Source organism: Trachypithecus francoisi, unplaced genomic scaffold (assembly GCF_009764315.1).
Source record: "Trachypithecus francoisi isolate TF-2019V2 unplaced genomic scaffold, Tfra_2.0 Lachesis_group0, whole genome shotgun sequence".
Classification (NCBI taxonomy): domain Eukaryota; kingdom Metazoa; phylum Chordata; class Mammalia; order Primates; family Cercopithecidae; genus Trachypithecus; species Trachypithecus francoisi.
In genome coordinates, this window is record NW_022681453.1 from 72,283,867 (window position 1) to 72,299,462 (window position 15,596).

Below are 15,596 nucleotides of genomic sequence, written 5' to 3' on the forward strand. Positions count from 1 at the left end.
AAGGGCAAATGAGGATAAGAATATAGGTCTGGTTGTTACTAGAGAAAAGAAATGCTGGTGGTCAGGTTAAAGCCGGCATAAGAGTGCTAACTCTCTGATTGCACTACTTGGGTTAGATCATTTACAATTCTCCAAACCTCATTTTCCTTATCTATATAATGGGAATAAAAATTTTCACATCCACATGTTTGGCATGAGAATAAAATGAGCAATGAATAGAGAGATGCATATTAAAGAACTTAAATATGACTAAGAATGTAGTTTTGGAAAATGCTGTAATGAGGTAGGGAGGGCACAAGCTTTGAAATCTGAGATTCTAGTCTCTTTTACATCACTTTCCAGACATTTAACCTCAGCAGAACTTAGAGGAAGATGCAAAGCTTTTAAACCCAAGTTATGCTTCTGACCTGCTATGTGATCTTGGAAAAGTCATATAAACTTTTGAAATTCTGTTTCTGGAATAGAAATTATTTGGAAAATGAGCATAAGTAGTTTCTGTTTTAAAGTTGCTAAGACTGAATATGATTATCTATGTGGAAGAGTACTGCAGTCAGAAAGGCTGTTTGTCACCTCTTCTATTTTCCTAGCGCCATAAAGCCTTTTTGTCCCTCTTGCTGGGGTCTGAATTGATTTAACTCTCCTAACTTCAACCAGGCATTCAGCTGGTTCCTTTCTGTAATAAGAACTTTCCAAAAATATAGTCTTTGTTCTAGCCATTGTTTAGTTTATTGTTCCTTCACTGATTTTTTGCTGTATGCAATGTATTAGTACCCAAGCTTGGAGCAAAATCGCCTGTCACGTACAACTCTCCTGGCCTGGCTCATATAATATCCTGGAGGAAGACGCAGATGCTATTGTACCCCTGGCTCATACAAAATATTTCTAGCCCCCTTCCAAAAAGCACCCTTACTTTATCTCTAATAGATGCTCTAGAACTCTAGCTGCAAAGACTACTGCAGAACTTCCTTCTCAGTGTCCCAATAAGCAATTTTAATTAATCTTCATTCCCACTTCACTGAAACAATAGAAGCCACCTCTTCTTTACAAAGCTTTGCCACTTTTGTTGCCAAACATATATGTTTTCCTATTCTCATCTTAATCTTTGACCATTTCTTCTCTTTCTCCTTTGTCTTGTGGACATTTCTAAAGACTTAGACATATGTACTTCTAGTCTTCTAGCTTTTCTCAAATGTATGTAGTAAATACATCCATTCCTGTGGAGTCAACAGTCACTTTTGTGCACATGAGTTAAAGTCAGTGTCTTTGGCTTTCTTCTCTTTTACAAGCTGCAGTTTTTCATATCCAGCTGCCCTCTGGACATTTCAAGGTTACTCTGTTGTTTAGAACATGGTGTAGCAAAACAAAAGATGCATTACCCCATTCTTTGAAAGTGTATTATTTTTTCCAGTGCCACTATAACAAATTTAGCAAATTAAGACAACATAATTATGTTAGCTCACAGTTTTGCAGGTAAGAAAGTCAACACAGCATGGGTAGATTCTCTGTTTAGAGTCTTAGCAAACTATAATCAACATATCTGCTGGGCTGTGGTTCTCATCTGGGGCTTGTGAGCCTCTTTCAGTCTCACTGGGTGGAATCATTGTTTTCTTCTCAGGCTTTCCATGTGACCCTTTCTATATAGAGCTCATCTTACGCTTCCAATCTCTCTGACGTCCTTTTCTGCTCTTAAAGATTCATTTGCTTACATTAGCCCTAACTAGGTAATCCAGGATAATCTCCTTATTTTAAGATCAATTTATTAGTAATGTTAATTATTAAAACACTGCCATTAAAAGTAATGGCAAAAACTGCAATTACTTTTGCACCAACCTAATGCAGTTTCAGAGTCCCTTTTGCCATACGAAGTAATGCAGTCACAATCCTGAAGAGCAGAATGTGGTAGAATATGATTGGGGGGTCATAATTTTTCCTACCAAAAACATTACTGAAGACACATCTGCCATAGAAGACCAGAGCTGAAAGAAATATTAGGGACCACCTTGTCCAATCTATTTTCTAGGTTAGGAAAATTGAGATCCAGTTAGTAAATAGACATCCCAAGGTCACCTGCCTTGGGATGACAACATTGTTGCTCTTTTCGCTGCTTCTCATGTGCAGCACTTGCCGTACTTTCATTTATTCTCATTAATTTCATTCCTTAAAAATCTTGCCATTTTATTTATCCTGTTGAAATTATATGTAATCATGAGTCTTCCATCTATTATACGAACTGTGCAACTAAGATTCAGGTTTTCATTGACTAAAACTGCTAATAAAAATCTTAACAAAAGATAATAAAAACATTCATGGAGCTCTGAATGAAGCAAGTAGAAGGAAATTAGAAGGCAGCCTGTGAATAGTAGTACCTATGTGCATATACTTACACATACAGTTACATACACAAAGAGAATGTAGAGTGAAGAGTGTTTAGTTGACACAAAGTGAGTCTTAAATGTCTCCCTTGAGATGAGTTATGAAGGAAGATAAAAATACATTGGCAGAAGGTAAAGAACGTGTTACTATGAATGGAGAAGGCACAGATGTGAAAACTGATTAAGTCAAGAGCATGAAACAGATTGGATTTTATTTTCTGGAATGGAATCCCCTTTTGAGAAATGATGGATAAGGTTGACTAGATAAGAAGGAATCATTTTCTAGAAGGATTTGGATCTCAGTCCAGAGGGAAGCACATAGACTGGTTTTTGGAAAAGTAGGCTGAACTGGTTGGCCATTTGTCAGCCATGTGTAACAAGGAGAGAGACTCCAGTGAGAACAAACCAGGAAGTGGTTGCAGAATTCCAGATTTCAATTACAAAATGTGGGAGGGCAGTAGTAATGAAAAAGAATGGGAAATCAGGGAAACAAGAGGAATGAGAAAAAAGGTTTTGTTGACTGAATGAGGTGCACATATGAAAGAAAGTAGTTCAAGGAAGTACAGGAATTTCCGTCTGGTAGATCTGGGACATGTATGTGACAACACCAGACATGGGGAAGTTAGAAAGTTTTCTTATCTATGGGACCTCATTCTAAGGCTGACATACACAAAATAGAAGGACTGTAATAAATGTAGGCAATTACACAAGTTATCACTCCTACTCTGTTTGTTTTCATTTTATTTCCCATAAGAAGACTGTTATTTATTTTATAATTGGGTGGTCATTAGGCTGAGATGGCTCCAGCATCTTGAGTTCCTACACAAGCAAACTGAAGCCCAATAGAAACAGTAAAAGATACCTTAAGCTGACCCAGTCAGAAACCACCAACAAACCGCCACCCAGAGACTTTCCATTCTAGCCAATCAAATTATTTTCTTTGGCTTGCTTCTACAAACACAAGTTTTCTCCCTCTTCCTCCTCCCCCAGTGAAGTGCTGAACGACTTGCAGTCGGATGATGCTCAATTCATGAATTGCTGAATACTCAAATAAACTCACTAAACTTTTAATGTGCCTAAGTTTACCTTTCAACAAGACCAATTGTTGATTAAAAAAAATCATTAAAGGATGAAATAATTATCTGGACTTTGTTGTGTGTGAGGAGGTTTTTAATATAGATGAAATTAATGCTTGAAAAACTTTATGGAAAGAAGACCGGAAACTAAGACCTACCTTTCTAGATGTCTTGCTACATTTTAATTTGTAGACTTTTTTTTCTTAAATTCCTTTCTCATGGCTGCCCTAAAACTCTCACATTCTTATTCCAAGCAATGCCTATGCTTTTCTTGTTAATATCACCTGCATTTCCACGGGATTGACCAGGATATTGGGATAAACTGATTTCATCCATTGTTTTTAGTAATTTGACAAAAGCTACAAAAGTGCAAATGGCTGGAGATAAAAATGTTCCTGAGGTACATTTTATCATGAATGGGTACATTCCCATTCACCTGTTTATTGTAATATACTAGTCAATTGGCCTCTGGTTTCCACCCCCTCTGTTCCTTTAAATTAAATTTCCTAAAAATCAGACTTCGATAATATGACTTTTGTTAAAAAATATCAAACAACTTTTAGTTGCTTCTTATTGCATAGAGTACATGACTCCGATTCTTTATGTGGTCCACTTTCTGATATATCATTTTTGTTTTTTCTCCCAGTATTTTTTTTAAACTTTTAAATTTCTTCTTTGAAGCAAGTAACCTGGCTACGTACCTGCTTTGTTTCAGGGGAGGTCTTTGGCAGTGAAGCAATCAGAAGTTGCCCTCAAAGTACTCTTTTCCCTGGCTTTTGTTTTCTAAAAGCCAGAGAAGTTTGGAATAAACAACTTAGGGGAAAAAAGCTAAAAAGTAGGAGATATGTATAACATGCAGTGTTTTTAATTTATGTAGAGGTCGGTGTGAATTTAGGAGTAGGTATGATGGTTTTAGGTTTTTAGTATAGATGAAATTAATGCTTGAAAAACTTTATAGAAAAATAAAAAATATTTTTTTCAAAAAAGCCAAAAATAATTTCTCTTGTGTAGTCAAAAATTACTCTTGCCCAGATGACTTAAATAAATATATCCAGCTTTCTTCTCTCATGCAGTCTCCAGTCCTTCTCATCCAGCTGCCCACTACATAATTCATTCTCCTTCTCCCCCTTTTCCTCCTTCTTCTTCTTCTTCATTTTTTTGTAGACATCTTTGACCAAGTTTCAGAAGTATATTTCTATTCATGACTTGCTATATTATTTTTATAATGGAATGTTTAATTTGATCATAATGCTGTTACTATGTTTATTGAGGTAATCACATACTTCTCCTTTAGTCCTTTTGTCTGTATGAAGTAAATTAAATTACAGATTTTTCTGATAATGTATTACCCCTTGATACCTGATATAAAGTCAACTAGGTGCTGGTGCATTATATTTTTCACACATTTATGCATTTTTTAAATTAGTGTCTTGTTTAGGATTTTTGTCTCTACATTTATTACTGAGATTGTTTTAGACATTTCCTTTCTAATGTGCTTGGTTTTGGTTTCTTGTTATTCTAGTCTTACAAAATCAGGCAAGTTTTCTCTATTTCTACTCACTGGAAATACTTTTCATAATGTTAGAATGACTTCTTAAAAGTTTGATAGACCCTTCTACGGAATTGTCTAAGCTAAATCTTTTCTTTATAGAAATATTTTTAACTGCTGAGTCTAATTTTTAATGATTGATAATAAAAGTATCGTACTCCTGTAGTTCTTCTTAAATCAGTTTTGACATGTTTTATTGTAAAGGATGTGTCCATTTTTCTTAAATTTTCAAATGTACTGAACATGAACTTGTTTATATACTTTTGTTATAATTGTAATCCCTTTATGTCTATTTTCTCTTTTCTCTTGTTTTCTTTTTTTATTCTCTTTTCCAGCCTGTTGCCCAGGCTGGAGTGCAGTGGCACAATCTTGGCTCACTGCAACCTCCACCTCCTGGGTTCAGTGATTCTTATACCTCAGCCTCCTGAGTAGCTGGGATTATAGTCACACTCCACGCCTGGCTAATTTTTGTATTTTTAATAGAAATAGGGTTTCAACATGTTGGCCAGACTGGTCTCAAACTCCTGGTCAGAAGTAACCCACCTGCCTCAGTTCCCAAAGTGCTGGGATTATAGGTGTGAGCCACTGCACGCAGCCAATTTTATCTATTTTTATGGGTTCTGACAAGTTTCTATTTGTTAACCCTTTCACAGTAATATGTGCTGCCTTTATTGGTTTTTTCTTTGTTTTTGTTTTTGTTTTTGTTTAGAGACGGAGTCTCGCTCTGTCGCCCAGGCTGGAGTGCAGTGGCGCAATCTCGGCTCACTGCAAACTCCGCCTCCTGGGTTCATTCCATTCTCCTGCCTCAGTCTCCCGGGTAGCTGGGACTACAGGCGCCCGCCACCAAGCCCGGCTAATTTTTTTTGTATTTTTATTAGAGGCGGGGTTTCACCATGTTAGCCAGGATGGTCTCGATCTCCTGACCTCGTGATCCGCCCGCCTCGGCCTCCCAAAGTGCTGGGATTATAGGCATGAGCCACCGCACCCTGCCTGTTTTTATTTTATCTTAATTCTTACTTTGTTAATTTATTCTACTGTATTTTAAAATATGTTTTCTTACTATTCTCTTTGCGTTTATTCTTTTTTTTTTTTTTTTTTTTGAGACGGAATCTCGCTCTGTCGCCCAGGCTGGAGTGCAGTGGCCGGATCTCAGCTCACTGCAAGCTCCGCCTCCCGGGTTTACGCCATTCTCCTGCCTCAACCTCCCGAGTAGCTGGGACTACAGGCGCCCGCCACCTCGCCCAGCTAGTTTTTTGTATTTTTTTTGTAGAGACGGGGTTTCATCGTGTTAGCCAGGATGGTCTGGATCTCCTGACCTCGTGATCCGCCCGTCTCGGCATCCCAAAGTGCTGGGATTACAGGCTTGAGCCACCACGCCCGGCGAGTTTATTCTGATGTTGTTTTTATACATTTTTGAAGAGGAGTTAGCTCACATTTTTAAGGAATTTCCTTATAATTTTATCTGGAATGTAGTTGTATTATAGTCAGCCGGTCTATCCAGGTGTCTGGTTTTCCAGACTGTCCAAATGGAAGAATTCTCTGGAATGTAGTTGTATTATAGTCAGCCAGTCTATCCACGTGTCTGGTTTTCCAGACTGTCCAAATGGAAGAATTCTTAGAAGTAAATTTCTCGAGCAATGAAGGCAAAAGAGCTGCTGTATTCTAGGTACTCTGACCACACCTGAAGTATCACATTTAGTCATGTATATAGTTTGAAACAGACATTAGCAAATGTAAGATGTATACTCTTAAAAGTAAACAGGGTGGTGGGATATCTGAAATTCATGACATATGAGGAAATATTAAAATCACTGTTGATATTGGACCTAAAATTTAGAATTGGGGGTGGGGTTGGGGATAGAAAATCTTCAAGCTTTTGAAGCTCTGTAGAACGAGAGATTGAATTATTATTATTATTATTTGCTTCTATATGACCGAAAAGAGTTGATCTGAAAAAGTTTAGAAACTCGATTGTGATCCAAGAATTATATAACCACTAATAAGCTCCCTGGTGGCAGAAAATGTATTGTTACAGGAGTTGTTCAGAGTCTGGCCCATTATGTAACTGAATATTGTGGTGGAATATCATGAATCATTTAAAAAGTCAAATGTGATAACTCTAAGGTCCCTTCCCAAATTTGGAACTTTATGATTTCAAGCTTAATGATCATTGAAAAGAGATCCTGTATCTCTTTTAGCTTTTGTTTTGACCATATTATCTAAAACATCTTAAATGAGTACTATGAATACTAAAAATGAATTACTGAATGAATAAATCTGCCATAACAGCAGCAAATATGCTATAAATGGTGTTTTGCCTTTTCTGCCTTGTCTATAATTAACGCAGCTATGCGCCTTAAAAGAGGTGTGTGTGTGTGTGTGTGTGTGTGTGTGTGTGTGTGTGTGTGCATGCACATACATGTGTGTAGGAGACAAGTGGGAGAAGATAATCTGTTAAAATTCAAGCACTGGAAGTATTTCTTATTCAGGGTAAGTAAAATCCTCCAATGCCTCAATTCAATGACACTCTGGGAATGCTTTATGGATCAGGTTTCATCACCTGTTAGCAATTGTACTGAAAGACTGAACTACTTTTGATGGATGGCCATTCTGAGTCTGTTTTTAAAAGAGTATCCTTGGCTCACCCCTTCTTAACTACTCCATTTATGTGGCGTTCTGATAATCTTCCTTCTGCTGGTTCCTGAGTCAGTGTAGGACATATGCTTTCTTCAGTAAACTTTTGTCTGCCTTCCTATTTTGGCTGTAAATTATTTACAGGAACTATGAGTCTGCCCATTTTTCAGCTTCTGGACGTCTATTAGATAATTGTATCTTGTGGCCCCTAATTTCAGTCATCATCATCTCATCCCTGGATTACTGCAGTAGCCTCCTAACTAGTTGTGTCCTGCTTCCAGTTGTGTCCTTCTCACCTTCAATCCAATTTCTATCCTACCTCCCAGTGATCTTTCTACAACAAAAATGTTGATGGCGCAACTTCCCCATTTACCCTGCTGCAATGGTTGTGCGTTACCTAATACAGCCGGAAGTCCTGAGCACATCCTAAGGGAGGCTGCGACCATTCCTCTGCACCCTGCCTTCCTCCCCTGTGCGCTTTCTCACCATTCCCCCACCACAACAGGCTCTAAGATTGTCAGGAGATATTTTATGGTTTTAAAATATTTTACTTTTCTAGTCACGGTGTTAAATTCTGAGAAATCTTTTGGCTCTCTGATTATTCTTTTTTCATAGCAGCATATTTCTGTTTTGTTGACACAATATTCTCTGGAATCTGGTTGAAGACAATTGTTTTACATTTCCTTTTCATAATAAGTCTTTTTCCCCCTACTGTATTGTTTTTCTTCTTTATTCTTTTTTGCTTGTTTATTTTTTATTGATATGTAATATTTATACATATTTTAAGGGTACTTGTGAAACTTTCATACATGTATACAATGCATAATGATCAAATAGGTAATTAGGCTATGCATCACCTCACACATTTTTCTTTATGTTGGGAATATTATAATTCTCCTATTTTAGCTATTTTGATATATACAATAAATTATTATTAACTGTAATTTCCCTGTTGTCCTGTCAAGTATTGGAACTTATTCCTTTTACACAACTGTATTTTTGTACCGCTTAACCAACTTCTCTTTACCCTGCTTCCCACTTCCCTTCCTGCCCCTGGTGACCACTATTCTGCTCTCTACCTCCATGAATGGTCTTCAGTTGTTGATAGTGATTCTTCTCTTGGTTTCTGTCGAGGTCTTTGCACAAACTGTTCATGGAACTCACACTGGTAATGCCAATTGAGTCTGGTTTAGCAAAAAAAAAAAAAAAAAAAGGTTTGCCTCAGGAGAGAATGTTGTAGACATGCATGACAAGGGTGAATCTTAGGCAACAAAGATTCTTTGTTAAATGATCTTAATCTCAGCTCCAGGCCACCATCCTGCCAGGTTGGTCAGAATTCTATCAGTACCTCAGTCATTCTGCTGGCTCATTTTCCTGATTACCTTATACTGAATAATATATTCTCTATATTTCTACAAAAATAGTTTTACTGGATGTCTAATATAGTTAAAGCATTCCTGTTTCAGATATTCCAATAGCTATATATTGTCAATAAAATGAAATAAATGGTAGACTTTCAGTTTTTCTCCCAATAGCTGTCTTTTCTTTGTTCCTGTACCATTAGTTACTTCAAAGTATATTTTCTAGCCTGCCTTGAAGCTAGATCTGCCCCTTTGACCAAACTCAAGGCAGTGGGATGATAAATGGAAATGGTGTGTGTAAGTCAAGGTCATTCCGAGTACAGAGATATTGCTCTGTAATCTGGCCCCTGCTTCCTTCTCTATTCTTATATCTTGCCCTTCCTGAAAATTCATACTTTAATAATATCAAGTGAGTTGTATTGTGTTGTTTCCTTGCTACTCTATGCTTATCAACTTTTACTCTTTTTGCTCAGCTGATATAAAATACTCTTTGTCCCATTCTTCTTCTTCTACTTTTAGAGCTTTATTTCCTCTAAGAAGTTTTTTATTTTATTATTTTATTTTATTTTTGTCTTTTGCATTTACCTTTGCTTTAGTCTGGGTGAAATACTACTCCTGTGAGCTCCCCCCATACCAGATATATTGATATTTCTTATTTATATATCTAGTTTTTCAATTAGGCTAGAAGTATTCAGGGTGAGTAAAATCCTCCAATGCCTCAATTCAATGACACCCTTGAGGCTAAAAGTTCCTCAAGAAAGCTACTGTGTTGTATCCATACCTGTAACTTTAATATCTACCAAGTTACTTGACACTTAGTCCATACTAAACTGAACTGCTTCTTTTATTGACTCTGGTAGTGCAAATGTTCAGGTGGCAGAGGGCCTGGGAGCATTATGATTGGTTAAATACATGTAGCAAGGAGCTGTGGAGAATGACACCCTTCAAGAGGATATCAAGAGTAAATCTTTTTCCATTATAAAGAAAAATACCTTTGATTATGTGTTTCCATTTCTCTCTGCACTTGACCCTCCAGGTGCATTCTATCATTCACATTTCTTTTTTTTTCTCTTATTCTTTGTCCACATTCTCTTATTTTATTCTTCCTTTTGCAGAACATGCTGCCTTCACACTTCAAAGTCGGATATTTGAGGTTTGCTTTTTATCACTATTTCATGAAGTGTCACAATTCCATTGTGTCAGAGAAAGCAACATAATTCTAATGTTATTTGCCTTAAGTCCAGAGGAGTGATAGGATTGGTTAGGTGACATTTTGTTGAAGACAGAGGAGAAGAAATGTTTGGGGGAAAAAATTCCTGATATGGCATAATATCATAACATCCTGTCATAATTGCCAAATGATAATTGTCACTTGTTTTTATAACAGATATTTAATTAATCAAAATTTCTGGTTAAGTGCCTCCAATTATTAATAATCCATCAGTTATCCTGCACAGAGTTAAGATTAGCATCCAAGGATTTTCCTCCATATTTCCTTCCAGAGGCAATGGAATTGTAAGTCTTAGTATTTTCGCTCTTCAAATTTGGCTGATGGTTTTATTGGTGGTTATGCTATCTTCAGTAGTTTGGGGATCCAAAGCATATCTTTATCTTCACACAATAGCGACTGCATAAATCTAACTTTTCTATATACAGATTTTACAATAAAATTATTAATTTATGCAACATTTACTTATTGAGAAACTGCTAAATGTATGCTTTGACTTATTCCATAAGTTCTTACTATTTTTTCCCTGCCTCGCCTTTTTATTATTATTTTTTTAATTCTTGTCTGGCAGTCTGCAGCTGTCCTCAGAGTCCCTGGTAAACTCCAGATCTGTCTCTCTCTCTCTTTTTGTTTTTCTCTTCTCACAATGCAGTCTTGGTTATTTGACTTGATATCCTCAGCTCTAACTTGCTCAGAAGTTGTTGCCCTGGCCAGGTTTCGGGGCACACTAGTTGCCTTAGAGATGAATGCAGAGGCTTATTCCTTCCATCCAAGGTTTGAGTTAGATTTTAGGGTTGAAGGTTTGCCTTTCAAAGAACAAGTCCTAACAGGGCTTCTAATGCCTACAAGTCTCTAAAGCTGTGAAGAACATTGCCCTCTTTCCTGCATGCATTGAGATAAAACTCCTTTCTCTTCTTTTACTCCATTGCCTTCCTTCTTCTGTAGATCTGGAATGATTGCTGGAGTGCTGGGAATTCATGCTAATAATGAGTTCTCAAGAGCGACTTTTCCTTTTGTTTTTCTCCTTTCCTCCTATTTTTTTTTCCTCGAGTGTCTAGCTCTGAAAAGAATAATTTATCAAATCATTTTTATTCAACTTTGGAGGAACAAGAAAGAGGAATGGGGAGAGAGAAGCCCTTTTGCGATTTTAATTGCTTGCAGTGTATGTGTGAGGCTCTCGCTCAGCTTATCAAAGCTCACACAGCTGAGGCCCCGAGCTCACTGCTTGGTGTTCACTCGACAGAGTGGCTGGCCTCCACTGATGGGCCAGATAATGCCTCAGCTATCTGATGGCTTTAGTGCTTAGGAGGTTAATTCAACTGATGAACTGGAAAATTGGGAAGGGTAGGAGGAAGGGAATAGGGGATGCTTCCCAGGGTCTTTAGAATCATTAAAATTTTGTTAAAATTAAGGATTATTTCTCCCTTATTCCTTTTTAGGACTTAACAAGTTTTAATATTTAAGGAAGAAAGTAATTTATTCCTTAGTACTAAGATGATAATAATGTGAATTAGAGTATATTGCTTGATTTACCATTATTGTTTTCTAATACCTGGGAAAATTTCTACAAAATAAGCCTCTTTGAGGAAGCTAGACATCCAAGGAAAACTTACAGTTACAGAAGAAAATCTGAGACACAATTAAGTATTCCAATTAAGGCATAATTGGGTATTCTAAGATGATGGTGACAAGATGGTCACACTTTTTAAAAAAGCAGAATAGGACAGTATACAGTAAAGTATACTGCAAGAGAAACAGGTGGGCAAATAGAAACTATGAAAACAAGTGGAATATAAAAATGGTTTGGGAGCAGCTTATGGAATCACTAGCAACAGAAGGACTGAAAAAGTGATATTTTAAAAAGTATATTTTATAGGTGCAAGTGGTGGTCAAAATTAGCTGGTACTTTTTTTTTTTTTCAAGATCTTACGTTATCTTTAGGAAGCACAGAATTTCTCTGTGGAGATATTTATATGACTGGGCAGGGAAAAACAGAGAAAAGGCATACGCTTGTCCACATGCAGTTCTCTCTTTGTGCTCCACAACATGTTTGTCTTCTTCCATGGTGGTTAAGAGCATCAACTTTGAAGCCAAGCAATCCAGGGTCATATCCTGGTCTACTGCTTTATAGCTGTGAGGACTTCAGCATGTTGCCTAAACTCTCTGGACTTTAAAGTTCTACTCTGTAAAATTAGGATAATTAAAATAATTGTATCACAGTGTCGTAATAAGAATGAGATGTGGTAATATTGCAGCTTTGTGGGAGTGGCACCTGGCACATAGTAAATTCTCTGTTATTGTCATAGTACAAAATAGGTAAGTTCTTCCTCAACCTAACTCATTTGTGATGCAGGATTAGACTCCAAAAATTTCTACCTTCTTGTGTAGGTGTGTTTCTGCTAACTCATCAATATCAGTAGCACTAAGACTATAGAGTATGATGATGGTGATCATTATTACAATTATCTCTCCTTAGTGTTATAGACACGTGAGTTAGGCCAAGCACAAGAAGGCAGGCCAGGTGATTATGGGGTGTAATAGAACGTGCTTGGATATTGGGGTCCAACCAACCTGGCTGGGTTCAATGTCAGCTTTTTCTTTGACTGTGAGTGATTCACTTAACCTTTTGGAGCCCCAGTTTTCTCAACTTAGAAAAACTATTTTGAGGCTAATGAAGAAGTTGGTGATGATTAGAAAGGCAATCACAACAATAGTGGACTCCTTTATATAAAGAATCAGACAATGCATGCTTATCACTGCAGAATCTGGTATTAATGGGTAACCATTATGGGAAAGAGTTTTATCTGAAAGATTTTAAAAATAACATGCTTATAACATCTTTCAAATAAGATAATTTATAGGTGTTATTTCTGTCAAACCACTTATATATATTTCACATTTAAAAATTAAGAACTCTTTAGCTACTATTTCGATTAAATTGTTTAATTGGAGGCAGAATATGGGCTTATTGCTTGTCATTTATATCTGATAAAGAACCTGTGTTTCCTGGTTAATTCAATTTAAAATGAATTCCATCACTTTAAATATATTAGGAGAAGGGGAAAAAGCCTTTCTCTCATGAAAGCAACAATGGAGCAATCTATTATTAAATGTAGAAAATGATGCTAATGTAACCTGATGGCTGAGATTTCAAAACACAAAAATCAGGAAATTCAGAGTTCCGTTTCCCACAGCAACTGTAACTCCTCTCCCCTTGAGCATATGTAACATTTCCTAATATCAAATATGTACTTAGTCCTAAATTATTATATATGCACAATGGGGCCAAATTACAGTCACCACAGATGCCAGAAATGTAAAATTTCTCACATCTGTGTACTTGAGAATTTAAGTTTTACTGTTTTTTTCTTTTCTTCTTATTTGTATTTTACTTTATATTCATTGTTTAAGATCCTATTTTGATGTACTGAAAATATTGTCACTATCTTCAACTTTGATTTTCTGCATATGATTTAATAAATGTGTCAGAAACGTGACAGTAATTAATTCTATCTGTGCATGATTTGGCAACGAACTACGTGCAAGACCCAATTCTGTGCTCTTTAATTGAAGATTGCGCTCAGTGCTCAGGTCCCTCAGTTTGCAGCTTCCTACTTGGCCCTAAAAACCATCAAGCAAGACTGACTACATTTGGCACCACAGGTAACAGTTTTTGTTCGAAAGTAGTATTTAGAATGACTCTCCATAAAATCTGCTATTATTAATATGCACAACCCATGCCCTATCCAAATGTACTTCTTTGATTAAGAAAGAAAAATATGGCCGGGCGCGGTGGCTCAAGCCTGTAATCCCAGCACTTTGGGAGGCCGAGACGGGCGGATCACGAGGTCAGGCGATCGAAACCATCCTGGCTAACACGGTGAAACCCCGTCTCTACTAAAAAAATACAAAAAACTAGCCGGGCGAGGTGGCGGGCGCCTGTAGTCCCAGCTACTCCGGAGGCTGAGGCAAGAGAATGGCGGGAACCCAGGAGGCGGAGCTTACAGTGAGCTGAGATCCGGCCACTGCACTCCAGCCCGGGTAACAGAGCCAGACTCCGTCTCAAAAAAAAAAAAAAAAAGAAAAATACAACTAGCCCTTTGGTTATTAAATGTCTTAAGTATATATTTTTCAATCCTTCTAAACTTTCTTCAGTTAATGTAGCTAAAACACCAAAAAAAAAAAAAAAAAAAAGAGATCCATAATAAGCAGTATTAGTCATTATAAAAATCAAATTCTAGTTTTTGAAGGTGTGATTTCAGATCAACTATTTGGTACTAGATAGCAACCTACAGAGATGCCTGGCCTTAGTCTTTTGCTGTCAAGGGGCCTGAAGGGAAAGGAAGTTGCAAAAATAGCCAGGCATTTACAATTTAAAAATCTTATGGATCATTGGATTAAAAATTCTGCTTCATGGAATTTGTCCAAACCATCTAATCAGACAAGAGCACCAAGATGTATGTGCAGAAATAGGCATCACAGCTAGACTGTAATATTAAAAAGAAAAGAGAGAAAAAAACTAACAAAATATTGAGGTATTACAACTGATTGATGAAATACTGATATAACACCATGCTAAGCAGCACTTAACAATTATGATTTAGGTAGATATTTATAATTTATCATGAGAAATGTTTCATAATACATTGTTAAATTGTTTTAAAAATACAAATTTCAAAGCCTGAATAAGCGCTGTGATCTAATTTGGGAATATGGATATATATGTAATTTATATATATATATATGTATATGCATATGTATATACGTATGTTTATATGTATAGAACATGAAAAAATGGTCAGGAAAGGTGTCCATAATGTTGACAGTTATTACCTCTGAATGCTGGAATTTCAGATAATTTTTTAATTATAATTTATCTGTAGAGTTTGAATTTATTTCAATAATTATATATAACTTTAATTATCAGAAAAATACATTAAAATACTTTAAAACTGTATATGTTTACATATAGACATAAATATGTATGCATAGATATATACGGCAATGTGATAGCTCTCGTTGTACTAGAGCAAACACATTGCAACCACAGACTCTGACATGGTCAAAGCTCACACAATTTAACAGTTGAGGCTTTGCTTTCTGACCAGGTCATGAGAATATGTTAGTGTCAAGTAAATAATATAATTTTACCTAAAGTGGCCTCACTTAGGTGGGGATTCAGGGATCATAGAGTTAAGGCCCAGATTTTCAAGATAAGTGACAGTTTTAGAAGAGGCCGAATACAGAAGGACCTGGAAGTGCTGGTTATTGACTCACAGTTTGAGTTAAAGGGCACTGGGAGCATATGGGGTTGGGAAGATGCAGTGGTGGGTACTGCTATCAAAGCAAATGTCATGAGTTAGAAATGAGCAGGGG